The sequence below is a fragment of the Pezoporus occidentalis genome, unplaced genomic scaffold (assembly GCF_034315485.1).
Source record: "Pezoporus occidentalis ecotype Australia unplaced genomic scaffold, CSIRO_AGI_Poc_V1 ctg108, whole genome shotgun sequence".
NCBI lineage: Eukaryota > Metazoa > Chordata > Aves > Psittaciformes > Psittacidae > Pezoporus > Pezoporus occidentalis.
Window position 1 is genome coordinate 2,650,434 of NW_026912865.1, and position 15,239 is coordinate 2,665,672.

General features: G+C 52.5%; 1 long non-coding RNA gene across 1 annotated transcript; it reads right to left on the bottom strand.

The window, feature by feature from the left end:
* Positions 1-556: 556 nt before the first annotated feature.
* Positions 557-15,147, bottom strand: LOC134166193 (uncharacterized). Its single transcript, XR_009965794.1, has 3 exons — positions 15,035-15,147; positions 11,630-11,702; positions 557-2,405 (listed from the first exon to the last, which is right to left on the bottom strand). It is a non-coding gene; the product is annotated as an uncharacterized LOC134166193 (long non-coding RNA).
* Between the last annotated feature and the right edge of the window lie 92 nt (positions 15,148-15,239).

Genomic DNA, 15,239 nt, shown 5'->3' on the forward strand with positions numbered 1-15,239 from the left:
CCAAGGAATGTGACAGCTTGATACCTGGATAAACCTGGGCTCTGGGCTTTCCACAGAAAAGCTGGAGTCTCTAGTGGATGTTGGTAAACAAACCCTGGAGCCATTACCTGATAGGGTTCCTAAGCTATTACTCAGCACCTTGTAATATTGAGCTGGATGTGACGAAAATAGAAGAATACAAAAAATCAGAAATACCTGGGATGAATAATTGTGCACAGACCAAGCTGTCACTGAGGTTCTACGCCCAATTATTCAGCTGTTACAAGTGGACCTCACCTTGCACCAGGCTGGGGTACTAAAGCAGCTAATAAGCACAAGAACTCTTCCCAATGTCCATGTGTAGCTCCCACAGACTTCAGTACAGGAATGGAAGCATAGGAAGGAGAGAGGATGCGATATTGAGCCAAGAGCTGTAATCCACTCCCATTATCAAATACAGAGACATTTTGACTAGAAGGTAGAGTAATTCTCGTTTCTGGTCTCTGAAAACTAAGGCTAGGTAGATTCACGTTAGAAGCAGAATACATGAAAGTCAGTATTGTTAACCACTAGATAATTTTATTTTAAAAGTGTTTGTTTAGTTCCCCATTGCATAAAATAGTTGGTGTCTTCCCAGAAATTCAGTACTAGAAAGGATACGATATAGCTCGAGCTATAGCTCAAACTCTTGGAGCAAGAAACACCTGGCAAAATTCAGACTGGTGAGGAGCCAGATCTCTCTGAACTTGCTGCTGCTTTCTGGGAGCTTCTGTTTGCTTTTGTGATGGAGAGGCCATGTAGGGAGTTTTGGAAAGGACGCAGGTAAAGCATAATTACTGTTGTTGTTGTAGGACCAATTCCATCTTCATGACTAAGACTGAGTGAAACTCCCTGCTGAATAAGATGTTACTTGCTCTGGTGTATGGTGGTGGAATTAAGCCCAGAAAGAAAACACCTGGAAATCTGGGCTTGACTGTGCAAGTGCCCAGTACTGCGCATGAAATTCCAGGCATGCCAGCACCAGGCAGCTTCCACACCCACTGGCAGCCCAGGGAAAGCTGAGCTCTGCCCATGGCTGGGCACAGGAGACCACCTTGATGGCTTTAACATGCTAGTTTGTCTGAGAGGACTTGTTCTTCCCATACATTGTGATCACCTGGAAGGAAATCTTGCTCCATAGATTGGTGGAATGGCTTTCAGGTATTGCATTCTTGCCAGCAGACAAACATAATGACCTGAAGGAAGAGGAGAAGAAATCAGAGATTCCTTTAATGCTGTGAGAGGCTGACTGGATCTTAGAAAAGACTACAGGACTTCTATAGTATTGAAGGACTTGAAAGGTAAAAGAGGGCTTCAAGGACAGAGACTATTAACAGAGAAGTCCTTGTTTGGTTGTGAATAATCTTATTCAAGTACAATATTGATACTAGAGAAGGAGGGAAAGCATGACATTAAAACCGTAATTCTGGGACTGGCAGAGAGAAGGGTGAAGAAACTGAAACTAGCTATCAATGAGAGCCACTCTGTTACTTTAAAGTGTATTGATCTTGTTTCCTGTGGTTTTGCATTACAGCAAATAAGGTCATCATCATCACTATCAACATGAGATTCACCTTCTTTCAAGCAGATGCCACCATAAGATGGATGAATGATAATGCTTAAATGCGTCTTTCATAGCTCACTAGTTATGCTCAAAATTGTGTGTCTGCCTCAAACGTACAGGGGAGTGTTAAACATAAATGTTGCCCTTAGCCCAGGATTATCTTCAAGCTCAGAGGGAGATGGGGAAGGAGAGAGAGGAAGACATAAGCCTTTGGTGTATGAATACTCACCAAACCATTCTGAGATTCTATGATTCTAAATTACAATGCCTGCAGCCTTGTCATGACCCAGCAGAAAGTCCCCGTCTCACTGTCACTGCAATGTCCCATTCCAAACGCTGCAGATGAGTTTAATCATGCAGAAGCCTGGAGCGCTTTCCACACTGGAAACAACTAGTTTCTGTGACTGAAATTAAAGTGGAAAATTCCCAGCACAGTGAAGCTCAGAGCCCTTCCTCCACCCCAGACACTCATCGAGCAAGGTTTATTCTAAACATACATCACATTGACTTGAGAGAAGCTGCCTAGCTGCTTCTCTGTTTCAAATGAGAAGCCACACTTCAAGAGGACAGCTAGAAGACAGAGGGGTAAGCCCGACGGCTGTGGGTGCAGGAGCAGCAGAGATCAGGCCACACTTCAGTCAGTCACTGCTAGACGATGGGGGTACCCTCCATCTGGGCCTGGTCCCAGAGTCTGGCTAGTGGGGCAAAGTCTGTAACATGATGGTTTTGATGGGATGGGCACAATGGCTATAATTCAGTGATGGGAGAGGGACCTTTCACCACCCGAATGTTTCCTTCTCTCCTGAAGTTGCTTTCCCAAGACCTGAGAAAAATAAAACAAAATAAACTAAATCGGATAACCCACCACAGCTGGCGGTCACATCTCCCCGCCGGCACTACCGGAGTCCCACCGGCACCAAGGTCTGACCTTGAGCCGCTCCGGAGCTGCCCAGTGTCAGACCCACGCACGGCATTTCGGAGGGAGGCAGCTGCTCCCAGAGCGATCTCTGGTAGGCAGGACGAGGCGAGTATTGCTCCAAATCGCTGATCAGTTAATGCCAACCTGGCAAGAGGATAAAACCAGGTTTCCCTAAGAAACCAAGACGCGGTGCACCCACGGCGGTGCTATGTGTATAAATACTGTAGAAATAGCACATCAGCCTAGCAAGCAAACCGGGGAAACGGAGCTGCCCCTCCACCCGGCGGGGAGCCAAGGAGGGAAGGAGGGGGGCAAGGAGGGAAGGAAAGAAAAAGGGAGGGAAGAAAGGAGGGAAGGAGAGCTCCTTGCAGCCGGGTCAGGCACCCCGGCTCACTCCTGCCCTGATTTCGGGCTCCTGCCGATAGAAGTGTCGTTCGTCAGCCCCAAGAAAATGTTTCCCTCTCGTTCTGTCAGCATCGTTGAGCCTTTCCCATCCTGCTCCAAGATTCAAGGAGAGATAGAGAGGCAGAAATGCCTGCATTTGCTGCGTTTGCTTCTGACGCCAGAAGAGATTTATAGATTTTATCTACAGCTTATTTAGAGAGTCCCAAAGTACATCAAGAGAAAAATAAAGGACCAGGAAAAAACGCGTTGGGTTTAAGCGCGCAGCCGACGAGCACCGGTGCAGAAGCCGGAGGCAAACGTTGCTCTCGTTATTCCGGCAAAGCTACCGCGGAAGAAATAGCCTCGCGCTCCCAGAAAACGCCCCGGTTCGTATAAGACACAACTACACTGAAAACAAATATATGTATATATACAAAACTATGTATGGATCGTGAGATGGGAAAGGACAGGCTCTTGCCGCCGTTCTTCCCGTCGGCAGATAAAAGGGAGAGACATTTCCCAGTCCCGAAGACTCCCCTCCCCCCGAAACCAGACAAGGCACTGCGCGCATTATCCGCTGGTGGGCGCGCTCCCTGCGCCCAGGTGTGTGCTGCCAGGGCAGGACGGTCCTGGCGCCGCATTCTCCCGCTCCTCTGCATCCCAGGAGTGCCCCGGCTAAAGGGGAAGGATGGGGCAAGCAACCTGAGTCTACCCGCTGCACAGTTTCCCAGTCAAAAAGCTGCAGCCTTTAAGGTGATAAAAAGCCAGAGGATGGCGAATTTCCCCCCCTTCGCAGTCGACGTTGCCTCACGGTGTCCGCTGCCCCCGAGTGAAAGCGGGCTGCTGCCCCGCAGGGCGCGGAGGCTGCTGCGGGGTCCGGGTAACCCCCAGGTTGGGAGATGGGGGAAAAAGCCGCTGCCGGAAGCGGAGCAGAGGGGGATGCTAGGGGCTGCAGCCGTGAGCTGCGGCCGGGGACCGGCTTCCCCCGTTGCTTCCCGCTGTTCTGATGCAGTAACCTTCAGCTGGCAGAGGGAGGGTGTTGTCCGGCAGGCTCGGAAAGCGAGTGTCTTGAGCGGGAAAGCCTGCCGGGGTCCTTCGGTGTCCCGGCGGGGCTCCCCTCTCCACTGCGTTATTACCTGCAATCGGCTTTTCCACGCCGATTCACTAATGCAAGTCAGATCCGGTAAAGTCCTTGCCCCAGTGCCACTGAATGTGGCCGTCCTCACAGCTTAAAACCTTTCCCTTAAGTGCCACCAGCGAGCACTTGCATGCATACAGCCATACAGAGGCAGCTAAAGGAGACCGATTTTAATGCTTGTACATTAAAGAAAATACTAAACGGACAATGTGAGCACAAAAAAAAAAAAAATCCAAAACAAACGAACAACAACAACCAAAAAAAAACCACAACAAAAAGCAACCCACCCCTCCACAAAAAAAAACAAACACCCCCCCCCCCCAAAAAAAAAAAACAAAAAATCCACCACCCCTGACTTTTATTAAAGATCATTTCTGAAAGCCAAGCTAAAGTTCATCTTTATCGCCTAACAGGTGTAGTCCTAGCTCTTTTGCATTGTTCCTCAGAACAGTATGCTCAGATCTGTTTGTAAATGAGAAACTGTATTTTGTGTATAGGCAGAGAAATACAGAAGGAAAAGGTTCAGAGGTTTTAAATTGGTTTTGATCCTAAAGAAACCACCCACAAGTTTTTAAAGAAAGTTGTATGGTAATTAATCGAGGAAGCTAGTCCTGATTTTGTATCTTCCATGGTGCTGCAACTGTCCTAATATTGCAAATTGTTAATTTGCAATACCACGACGTTAATAATTCACCTACGATTATTTGATTCTTTTAAATAAATTTTCAAATCGGTACATTGCAATTACACATTGCAATTACTTGGTCTTGCAACTATGCTTACAGTGAGTGGGATTTATAATAGTTTTTTTTTAATAGTCACAATTTACTAGTGGAAGATACAGGTTAAAAACTACAAGATAAAAAAGGCACGTTATTCAAATACCACAGAAGCCCGCACCTTCATCCTGAACTGTGTGCATACAAAGAATAAAAAAACCCTTCAAATGTGCAGAGCGACTGGATGTTTGCTCTTTTTTTCCCCTAAGTGACATTTCATCTATTACTCCTGTGATAAGTCGAGGGTGTTTGTACGTAAGAGAGATACTACATGGCATATACCCCAATTCCCAAAGACTAACAGGCTGTTCACACTAATCCTGTTTATACAAGACAGACGTCGGAAAATATCTGCAGGTTTTGACAATAAAAAGAAACACCTGGGCTGAGTTTCCTAAATTGTTGACTTCATAGATACGGGCCCCAGTCTCTGAGCTTGTGCCCAAGCCCCACCTCAACCTGCCTCTGCCCAGGGACAGGCAGCAGGGCTTTGCAGCTATGGCTCACCCGCCTGGGTTAGGTCTTGGCTCCTGGTCTCGATCCTGGAAGTTGCAGGGATGCAGTAAACCTCGTACTGCACTGTGGCGGGAGGCCGAATCAGGGTTCCCTAAGGTGTCCCGTGGTCTCTGATTTGGGATAAACATCGACCTTTGTCAGGCAGAGAAGCCCTGGTACAGGAGTGCTGACAGTAGCCATTGCAGCATCTCTGCAGGGCTGCACGGGCACCTTCGCAGCAGCTATACTGGGAGGTCTTGCCAGCAAACTTTCTCTGGAGGCTTTGGCATCACCTTTCTTCCCATCTTATAGTCTCCTACAAACAGCAGGAAAAGCCCTCGTATCCCACGGCCCTGATGCTCCTCTGCCCCATCGCCAAGCACCTTTTGCCTATTGGCCAGTCTGAGATGACCTGAAACGCTCTGAGAAAGAATGTCGCAAACGGGGATAACTCAGATCTCATTTTGTGGAGGAGGAAAACTGTCAAGGAAAGAGCTGCTAAGGTCGGTGGATGCACCACCTGGGGCATCAGTCCTGGGACAGTGGCCGGCGCCGGCGGTAATTTGCAGCCCGCTGTAACGCGGGTATTTGCCACCTGGGCCAAGTCAGTGGCATTGGGATGTGCCGAGGAAGCCTGAGCCGTGGTCAGGCAGACGGCAGTCCCCGGGACCTGTCGGCCTGAAGCCGCCAGAAGCTGCTGAGACGATGTCTCGGTGCTCAGTACAGGCTGTATACAGCAAGATTCTCTCGCCTTCCTCCCTCAGTTCTGCCTCTGGAAGTAATCCCTGGGCAGTGCATAGACTGCGAAGGCTGGATTCGGCTTTCCAGCCCGGAAACTGATCCCATCGGGACTGATCTGGGATTCCCTCGCCAGGAGGGGGACGCTTCAGCAGCCCAGGCGCTCGAACTGCTGCGCCCTCTCCCAGAGGGTGGCCCGGGGAGGTGGGCAGCTACAGTAGGGGCAAGGTGTCGCCCGACGTGCCGGCTGCTGGCTAGAGGCCCGCCTCTCCCCATCCATGACGCTGCACATATTCCCTGGGACTGGATGCAGGTCCCGGTGGGTGCTTTTGCGATTAGGTCAAAGGGAGGTCCCTTCGGCGGACAGCCATAGGCTCTGGGGCTTGGACATTAGCACTCGCACACACCTAGAAAAGGGGGGAAAGGAAGTAGGCGGTAAGCAAAATCACAGCAAAATGCTCCTCAGTTCCTCGCTGGCCCCGCTTCTTCCCCGCGTTACTCGTTGTTGCTCTGTTTGGAAGAAAACCCAGAGAGAAGACACTCTTAAATGTCGTTTTCTAACGCCGCCAAATGCTCGAGAGAAATAACCCCTCCGCGCCGAGAGGCACCGGGAGCAGAGCCACGTTCGGTGAGCAGCGGTAGCTAGAAACAGCAGCCTCCAAAGGAAAATAAATAAATAAATAAATAAATTTACAGCACGATTCTGGATTAAGCCTTGCGGCGTCTCAAGGTTGGGTGAGTTTTATCTTCTCAGTTATTAGACCACAGTTGCAGGAGAGAAATACTTTTCAAACGAAATCGAGACGGCCTGGTGAGAAACCGGGCCCTCAAGGTCTGCATGCCCGGGGACAGCTGTCCCGCGGCGGGCGCCGCTGCCGTGCCCTGGTCCCGCCGGGATCCAGCCGCCGCGGACGGCAGGAGTTCTTCCCCCCCCGGGCCGGCCCTGAGCCGGGCTTCTTCCAGGGAAGAGGTAGCGCAGGCTGCGGGGGAGAGCTGCAAGGTGGCATTTGTCTGGTATGCAACGAGGGTGAAATGACACTTCCATTTACAAGCGTGGTGTAAGCGGGCAGGGCTCGACCCTGAATCTGCCGTGTATAAAACAGAGTTTCACAGCACAAGCTTTAAGCCGGGGAGGCAAAAAAAAAAAAATTATTTACTTTATAAAATCCCCCAGCAACCGACAGCGAACTCCGTGTCCGATTACGTCTTTTTTAATAATTCATTTGCAAACCACTTGTTTTCACGTGCGTCAATAATGCCACTGGCCCTCCGGGGAGAGGGGTGAGATGCACGACGTCAGGGTTCCCCCGGGGACCAGCACCGAGCACAGATGCAGGCCCACACCGAACGGCACGAAATAGGGCAGCGAGAAAGGCATCTCGACTCGCTCCCCACGGCTCTTCTGTTTTTCCGCTTTATTCTCACAACGAAAGGAAACGCTTAGAGAAGGAACGGTCGAGTTTTCTCCAGGCTGTAAAACATTAAAATGGCTACAAGTCTGTCAGCTCAGGACAAAATCCTTGGTTTCTTTCATGACCATGATCGCGTTTCCTACACTACCAGGAAAAGAAAACCCCTCCGTGTTTTGTGAGTATATAATGCAAGAGGTGTTGAGGTTTTGGAGGAAAACGCTACCAGCCCTTTCCTTTTGGAAATGCCCCCAGCCACAGCCCGTCCTAGCTCGCCCGGGCCCTGCGTGTCCCACCTGCCCTCTTCCCCCCCACCCCCCCAGCCCACGCTTGTCCCGGGCGGACTGCCGCTGTCCGGGAGCATCGTGAGTGACACCGGCGTCCCACCTGCAGACACACCTCAAATCGCCGTGGGAGTCCGTCCTTTGGAGACCAACAGGGCATCAACGAGTACAATGCATAGGGCAAGTGTATGTGTATACACACATTTTTGGGTAAGGGGTTTATGCGCACGTAAAGATATGGGAACTGAAAACCCGTGAAGAGAAAGAATCGAGAGGAAAAAGGAGCACTCTCAAACTTGGTCCGAAGGATAGCCACAGAGGTTAAGTCCCGAAGACAAGTATTTAGGGGGTCGGTTTAACCGCGTGAAAGGACAAACGAGGAAGCTCCCTGCGGAGCCACCTGCTAGAGCGAAGCCTGGGCCGTTACGGCCAGCCCGGCCACTCCCCAGCGTCAGAGAACCACTTTGGGCTCACTCCGCTGCACCCCACTGCCGCAGCGAAGGAGTAACCCAGCCATGGCCTCCCCCACCAAAGAGGCAAAGGAAGAGATAATTAATCTTGCCCTAGAATTCTGGAGACACACGTTATAAATCGTCAGGCTAAGGTGAAGCCCCGAAGTGTGCAGGAGGGCAAGGCAGAGACACCTTTGGCTTATGGCTGCCTCCCGTAAAATCACTGCCAGGATACAAACAGGCACTGATTTGAGTCGCTGTGCAGGCGAGCTCTGAAATTCTCCGTGCCTTTAGCCATGCTGGCCTCCTCTCCGCCGGAGCAAGTGGGGGGCTGGTGCTCCCCTTCACCTCCCGCTTTCAACCTCCTCCCCGGTACCGAGCAGACATCGCCAGCGACATCCTGAAACACTGCTCTGTGTGAGCAGAGGGTGCTGCCCCTCACCTTGACTCGCAGCGACCCCGCTGCCTCCCGGGAAGGGCTCCGGCCCTCCCACCTCCCCTGGGCATTGAGGGGCCGCAGTCCCCCTTGTGTCTGCGTGATCGCGAAGGAAAGCCATGAAAAAATATAAACGAATGACTGGAAGCTAGATTTCCTGCTATGTGTCCTGAAGACGACAGAGCTACCAGGACTCTCGCAAACGCTAATGGTTTCTTGAAAGCACCTCGAAAATGCAATTATTCCTGTAGGTGGCACTGGTACTAGGTGTTGCAGAAGCGAAGGCAGAAATGGAGAAAATTGCCTAGGAATTCCCAATTGGTTCCTATAATTTAATGCAGAACAATAGAGGTATTTTTTAAATTTACTTTAAATTCATGTAACGTGACAAATGAAAACCCGATTGCTTTATTAGAACAAAATATGCTTTTAAAATCTGGCCCTCTGTAGCTTTATGGCCTGGTCTATGAGAATTGTCTATTTCTCTATGTCATTAAACAAATCCTAGTGAAAAGAGAAATTAACTCCGCACCGCTCATTCAAGTCAAATGTTTGCACCAGGAAAGCCCTAATGAGACACTGTCTGGTTTCCAGAGGGGTTGCTAAGAACAAGTGGCGGCAAAGTTATTAAATCTGCCCAAGCAACTAACACATCATTAAGACACCACCGCCACCCCCCAACCCTTCCAACCTCGATCTGAATACTCAGACGAGGGTGGCAGCAGTCGGACAGTGGCACGGCTGCCGTTGCCCGGTGGAATAGCCGGGGAGAGGGTGGTCTGGACTGGGGTAGACCCGGGACTCGGCAGCGGGGGGGCTTGGCGGGGCAGCTCGGTCCGTCGGGGTGTCGTCAACCCCCATCTCTTTGCCCGTTTTCTCACTGCCACACATTTATTTCACCTGTTCATCTGTCTTCAATGTATCTCAGCGAAGTGCAGGAGTTCTTGCCCTCGCTGGAGAAGATCTGCTACCAGCCTGAGCCGTGGGGGGGGGTCAAACCGGACAAGGCAACCGTGTCTGTCCCCGCCTCTCTTCTGGGAAGGAGCCAAGCTCTCGGAGTCACTCGCCATGGGTCGCCTGAGCTTATACAGACCCTGCCAGCAACTCGTCCCAGCAGGCCGGGGGCCGGCTCCTCGCGGCATTCCCGGGGGCTGAAAGCCCCGGCAGGGCCGGGCGCAGGGAACTGGACGGCGCCGAGCCGTGGGTAGCCGCTGCCTGAGCTCCGGCGAGATGCCTGAGCCCCAGCCAAGCCGCCGAGACATCCCGACACTGCCAGGACATTTTCTAACTGCTGAAACGGAGCTCCCTCTCTCTTGCACGCCGGGGAGGAGATTTGCAGGAGGTTGCGTCCTCACCCCAAAAGCACGACACTCAAAAGCCTTGCGCCTTGATTTCTTGCTATGTTCCATTTCCCTTCAGATTTTGGGGTCTGTCATCGCTAAGGTGACTCCAAGACCTGACTATTTTGCCCGCCATTGCTTCATAAGTATACAGGGACTGTTCAGACATGGCTTGTTTGCACCCGATGAAACTCTGTTAAACACAACATCCTACTGCATTTCCATTCCCTGTCTTGTCCCTGACGTCAAATCAATTTCTTAAAATTGAAATACACTCACACATGGCACTGCCCCCTCCCTTCACCTCGCAGCTTGTTTGAAGACGGGACAAAATAAAAAGGAATCTTTTGTAGGAGTTTCAGAGTCGTTACTAGTATTTCCGTGCATGTTTGAGTGTTATGTTAATTCAATTAATGTAAAAATATTCCCTTATGAATTCACAACTACTTTGTACGTGAACGCGGGCAGTTTCTGTAAACAAAAACATAGAAGCGTCTGTGTTTTAGCGAGCTGAAATAAGGCAGCGGGTGGCAGTAAGAGACGCGACATCTACCAACGAAGGATCGGCAACGTGACTCAGGATCGTTCTTACGAAGCCTTTTTTCCCCCGAAAAGGGGAGAATAAGTGGAATACCAGGTCTACTCCTGCAGAAGGGCGGGGGCTCGGCTTCGCCAAGGAGCTCGGGACCGCGGGAGCGGAGGTCCCGTCCTGCAGCCGCACGTTGCCGAAAGGGGCAGCCTCCCGTGAACCCCCTCATCTTCTCCGGCAGCCGCTTCCAAGCAAGTTTTGAAGTTTGAAGTGCTCTTATGCCAGACTATGCCGGGGGATCGGCACACCTCAGACCTGGGAGTCAGACCAGGTGCTTTCGAGCCCGCAGGCTCGGGATGGGAGAGAGGGGGAGAACTCCCTCCCTCCGTTCTTTATCGGTGGAGAGCGGGGTCAGCCGGAACCGGACCTGGGCCCCCTCCCGCGCCCTACTAAGACACGGTGCCCTCGCTAACCTGCTGGGCTCAGCTCTTCTGTCGCATAAGGAAATGCATATGGCAGCCAATACCCGAGGATATCAGAGGGCCCCTGCATCCTGCATTTGGTTCTTACATACCCCGCAGAAAATGGGAGCGATCCCGGGAGATCCTGTGGGATTTTATACTCCCGCTTGAAGGAATAGCTGTGTATAAAACGAAAGCTTCATTTTAAAGCTCCGGGGGTCTACATAATACAGCACCTTCTCTCCAGGATGAGTTACCTCCAGCCACAGCCCTAGGTTGTCGCTGCCCTTCCACCTGCCTCTGCTCGCTTTTCCCTGACTTTAATCCAGAGGTGTCCAAAAGTTTATCCGACAGCCCCACTGCTTTGCCTCACCCCTGCTCCGGCTCCAAGGTTTCCTTTCCCCTCCAAACTGTTCATATCTCTTCCCTGGAGGGAAGGGGGGGAAATCTGGCAGCTCGGCACCGCATGGCAGGAGCTAGTGAAGAGAAAACAGGGCAACTGCGACAGTGCGCGACTGTCTTTGAGATAGCCCACACCACTTCTTGTGGCTCTAACGTTCGCTCACCCCAGACCCACATCTTCCTCACACAACCTCGAGAAACCCATCCTCCCGACCACACGCATAGGAGGGGGGGGGGCCTTGCCCTTCGGGAAAGGTCTAAGGGAGGGAGCTTCTACTTACAAAATGTGTTGTCATATGAGCATCCTTCTGCCTTGACAGCTTCTCAGTATCCCTCTCCCCACGGTAAGGAGAGCTCAGCTTCCTTCGAGAAAAACAAAAAAAGGCGTTAAAAATCTGCCGCTTCAGAGAGGCTGGCTGTGTGTGTGTCGTGTTATGTTAGGCTGATTTCTCCCTACAGCGGGGGAACGGAGGGAACTAGGGCTCAGCGAGACACTGAATCCCCCGGAGTCCCCACAGAAAAGCCTCCGTGGTGGACGGGCTTTCGGTGAAAGCGTCCCGGGGAGGCCGGAACCGGCCACGTCGCGCTGAGCGCAGAAGCATTGGCGGCCTCGGCTGCCTCTCTCATCGTAGCCCGGCCGGCGGGGAGGAGAGATGCCGCCTCTCCGGTACCGAACTCTCGGCTCTTGGGAGACACTTTCGGGAGGCCTCCGGCCCCCAGAAAGCGCCAGAGAAGGCCCTCATGGGGGGAAGTTGGGCGGGGGAGAGAGTCAGGGGTTGCCAGCCGCAGCTTCGCCGGGACCGGGGCTGCTGTCGTACAGGCAATTTGCTGCAAGCAACTCACGCCAAGTCCATTTCGTGGAGAAGAGACGGCCAGAAGACCGTGTTTGAGGGAAGGAAAGTAGCCGCCAGCTCCCCTCTGCGATGCCCCGATGTCGGGGTCAGGCAGACGGAGGTAGTGAACCCCGAGAGACCAGCCACCGGGCAGCATGGTGCGGGAGGGCACGGTTCAGTCCCCCTCTCCGGCACGGAGGCGAAGGGGTGTGAGGGGAAACCCGGCTGTTGGCTGGCCCTTGTCCAGTCTCCTTCAGCCCCCCCGCTTTGCTTTGCCTACTCGGGGGGACCCAGCGGTGGGGTGCGGGTGCGTGCCGGGGCGGCTGCCGGTGGAGCGGCCGCACCTCGGGGCGAGCCCCTGACCAGCCACCCGTACCCTTTTCCTGGTGGAGGAGCCCCGACTCCGCGCCCCTCGCCCTCCTCTCCCTACCGCCTTTTCCCTCCCGTTCTTCCATGATTTCCTACCTGGAAAAAAAAAAAAAAAAGTAAATCTTTTTGCCAGGCAGGTCAGAAGCGATCAACAGGCTGTTGTGTACTATAATGTTTTCGTATTCCCCTCGGCTCCCCCTGCCCTCTACCGACTCACTGTAGATGTGACCTTTGGTATTTCAGCCCACACTCAGCAGTTGAATGGAAACAAGTTGAGCACGTTCACTTCTGATAAACATTATCCTTAAACCACTGGAGACCCGAGCAGAGTAAACGAGCTTTTCCGACAGGACCACATCAGGAACACACATTGAGAACGGGAAAGAAACCAAATATCCCGGAGATCAGAGGCGGTCTCGGGGGTGGAGGGCTGGGAGAGGGAAGGAGGGGGAACAGACAGGTTGGAGGACACGGCGGAGAGGGGAGGAAAGGACACAACTGTGCACATAATAGGCACAGATGGGGAGAGAAGCTGCGCGGGCAGTTTGGGAAAGCAGCCCCGGGGCGCGCCCGAGCATCCCGGCAACCCTGGGGAGCTTCAGGAGTGACAAGCGCCCGAGCTGGCCCCAGCCACTCGCCACTGGACTGGGCTGAAGCAACTGGAGGGGACGCGTGTGCGGAGCAGCAGGCAGACTGCCGGGGATCCCTCTATCGGCTCTGCTTCGGGGATAAATACGCTGTTAGTGCGGACCGGAAGTTTTACGGAAGCGCACCCCCTTCCATTGTTTAATTGCATAATCAACTTAATTAAAAGTTGGATCCTGGTCCACTCTTTCAATGCCTCCTGCTTTTAAAATATCCAAAGCAGGTCAGTTCACAACACTGAAAAGCATTCTTGCATCAGCTAGTATTGCCTTCGCAGCATACTATCGCCTTCGGATCATGGCATTTGCGCTGCGATGTGCGTGCACGCGTGTGTGTGCCCCCTTTGCCAAGGTAATTTTATTTAGGTCAAGGAAGCACCCCGATTTACAAGTGTAATATTCTGAATAGGCAGCTCATAGTTCTGAAATAACCACAGAACTGCCATAGAAAACTTGATGTTGTTGGGTTCTCTTTTGTTGCTGGTTTGGTTTTGTTGTTTTTTTTTTTTTTTTTTCAAGCAACAGAACAAAACGTCTGCAACATGGTACTAATTTCTGCGCGATGTCCTGCAACATCCTACTTGCTCCTAACCATCCGCACTCATTGCGGTATGTGCAGGCTCTGAGATCTAGCTCAATTAATTTGATCTTTTTCCCTGAAAATATCTTACAAACTTTTCAATTAAAATGAATATTTATACAGTGTTCATAGACACCAAAGACATCAATTTCATATTTTACTCGCTGACATTTTGTGCACTCCTGTCACATTATTTCATTTCGATTTTTATGTATAGAGCCTGCACCTTCGAGACTCTATTAATACCCCTCCCCCCGAAAAATCAGCAAAACCCACAAAATACCCCATCCAACCAAGACCCCTGCCCGAACAAACAAAAACAAAAGAAACAAGAAAGATTCTTAGGAAAAACAAAAAAAAAAAAAAGGAAAAAAAAATAGAAACCTGTGTTAAATCCTTGTTTGGAGCCAGGAAGATGGTGATCCCGTGTGCAGCCTGATGTATGCGGGATGTATGTAAGAGGCACACATACAAACTCAGGGAGCAGGATCCGTACACCTAATGCCAAACCAAACACCCCTTCCACAAACACGGCGTGACCCACGCATACTTTTCTATCAGCTTTGCCTGTTTTTCTTTTAACTGTTAATATGCAGCAATGCCTTTGATAAAGCTGAATCAGCAGCGAGGCGCTGGCGCTTTGCAGCTCTGCGCGGGGCAGTGTTTGGTGACATTGGGGACTGCAGGAGAACCAGCGCCGGCCTCGAACTGCCAGGGAGCACCGGAGTCCCGATCGACGCCCGGGTGCTGCCAGCCCCGTCCTCTCGCCTCGCGGGGCAAGCGAAGCCGTAGCTCCTTTCCCGATCGCTTTGTGGTTTCCACCAAAAATGGTAACTCTCACGGCTCTCAGTCTTCTCGTGCACCACCCGTGAGATGTTCGTTAGTGAAAAAGTGCTTTATTGTAACAAAACGACCGTATCCAAGGAAGAACTTCCCTCCCGTACCAGCGAAACCAACGTGGGGAAGCCGCGCTGGTGTCAAGACATCGCTCTGCTTCTGTCGGAGAAAGCGGGAGCCGTCTCTGAGAACCCCGAAGCCCCCTCCCCGGTCGCTGACCCTGGGAGAACGCCCGGGAGGGGCAACCCGCAGACCGGAGGTGCCCAGGGAATTCCTGGGGGGGGTGCCCGACTCTGCGCCCTGCTCTGCCCCGCCCGCCCGCCGGAGGTGCCCCGGCCCGGCGGGGACATCGTGCTCGAGCTCCCTCCGACCAACCACAGCGCCGGCCCCACTCCGCACCACCGCGGCACTGACTGCGCTGACCGCGGAACTTACCACCGGGCAGGTACGGAGGAGCCCCGGCGGCATGGCGGGGCCCAGGTGCCGGGCCCGGCGGCGGGGCAGAGCGGAAGGGCCGTCAGCCCCGCGCTGTCCGTCATGTCCTTTGGCCACTGGTAGGGCGGCTGGGCTGTGGGGCCGCCCTCGAGGGCGGGCCCGAGGGAACAGGGGGCCGCGGCGCCCGGCCCAG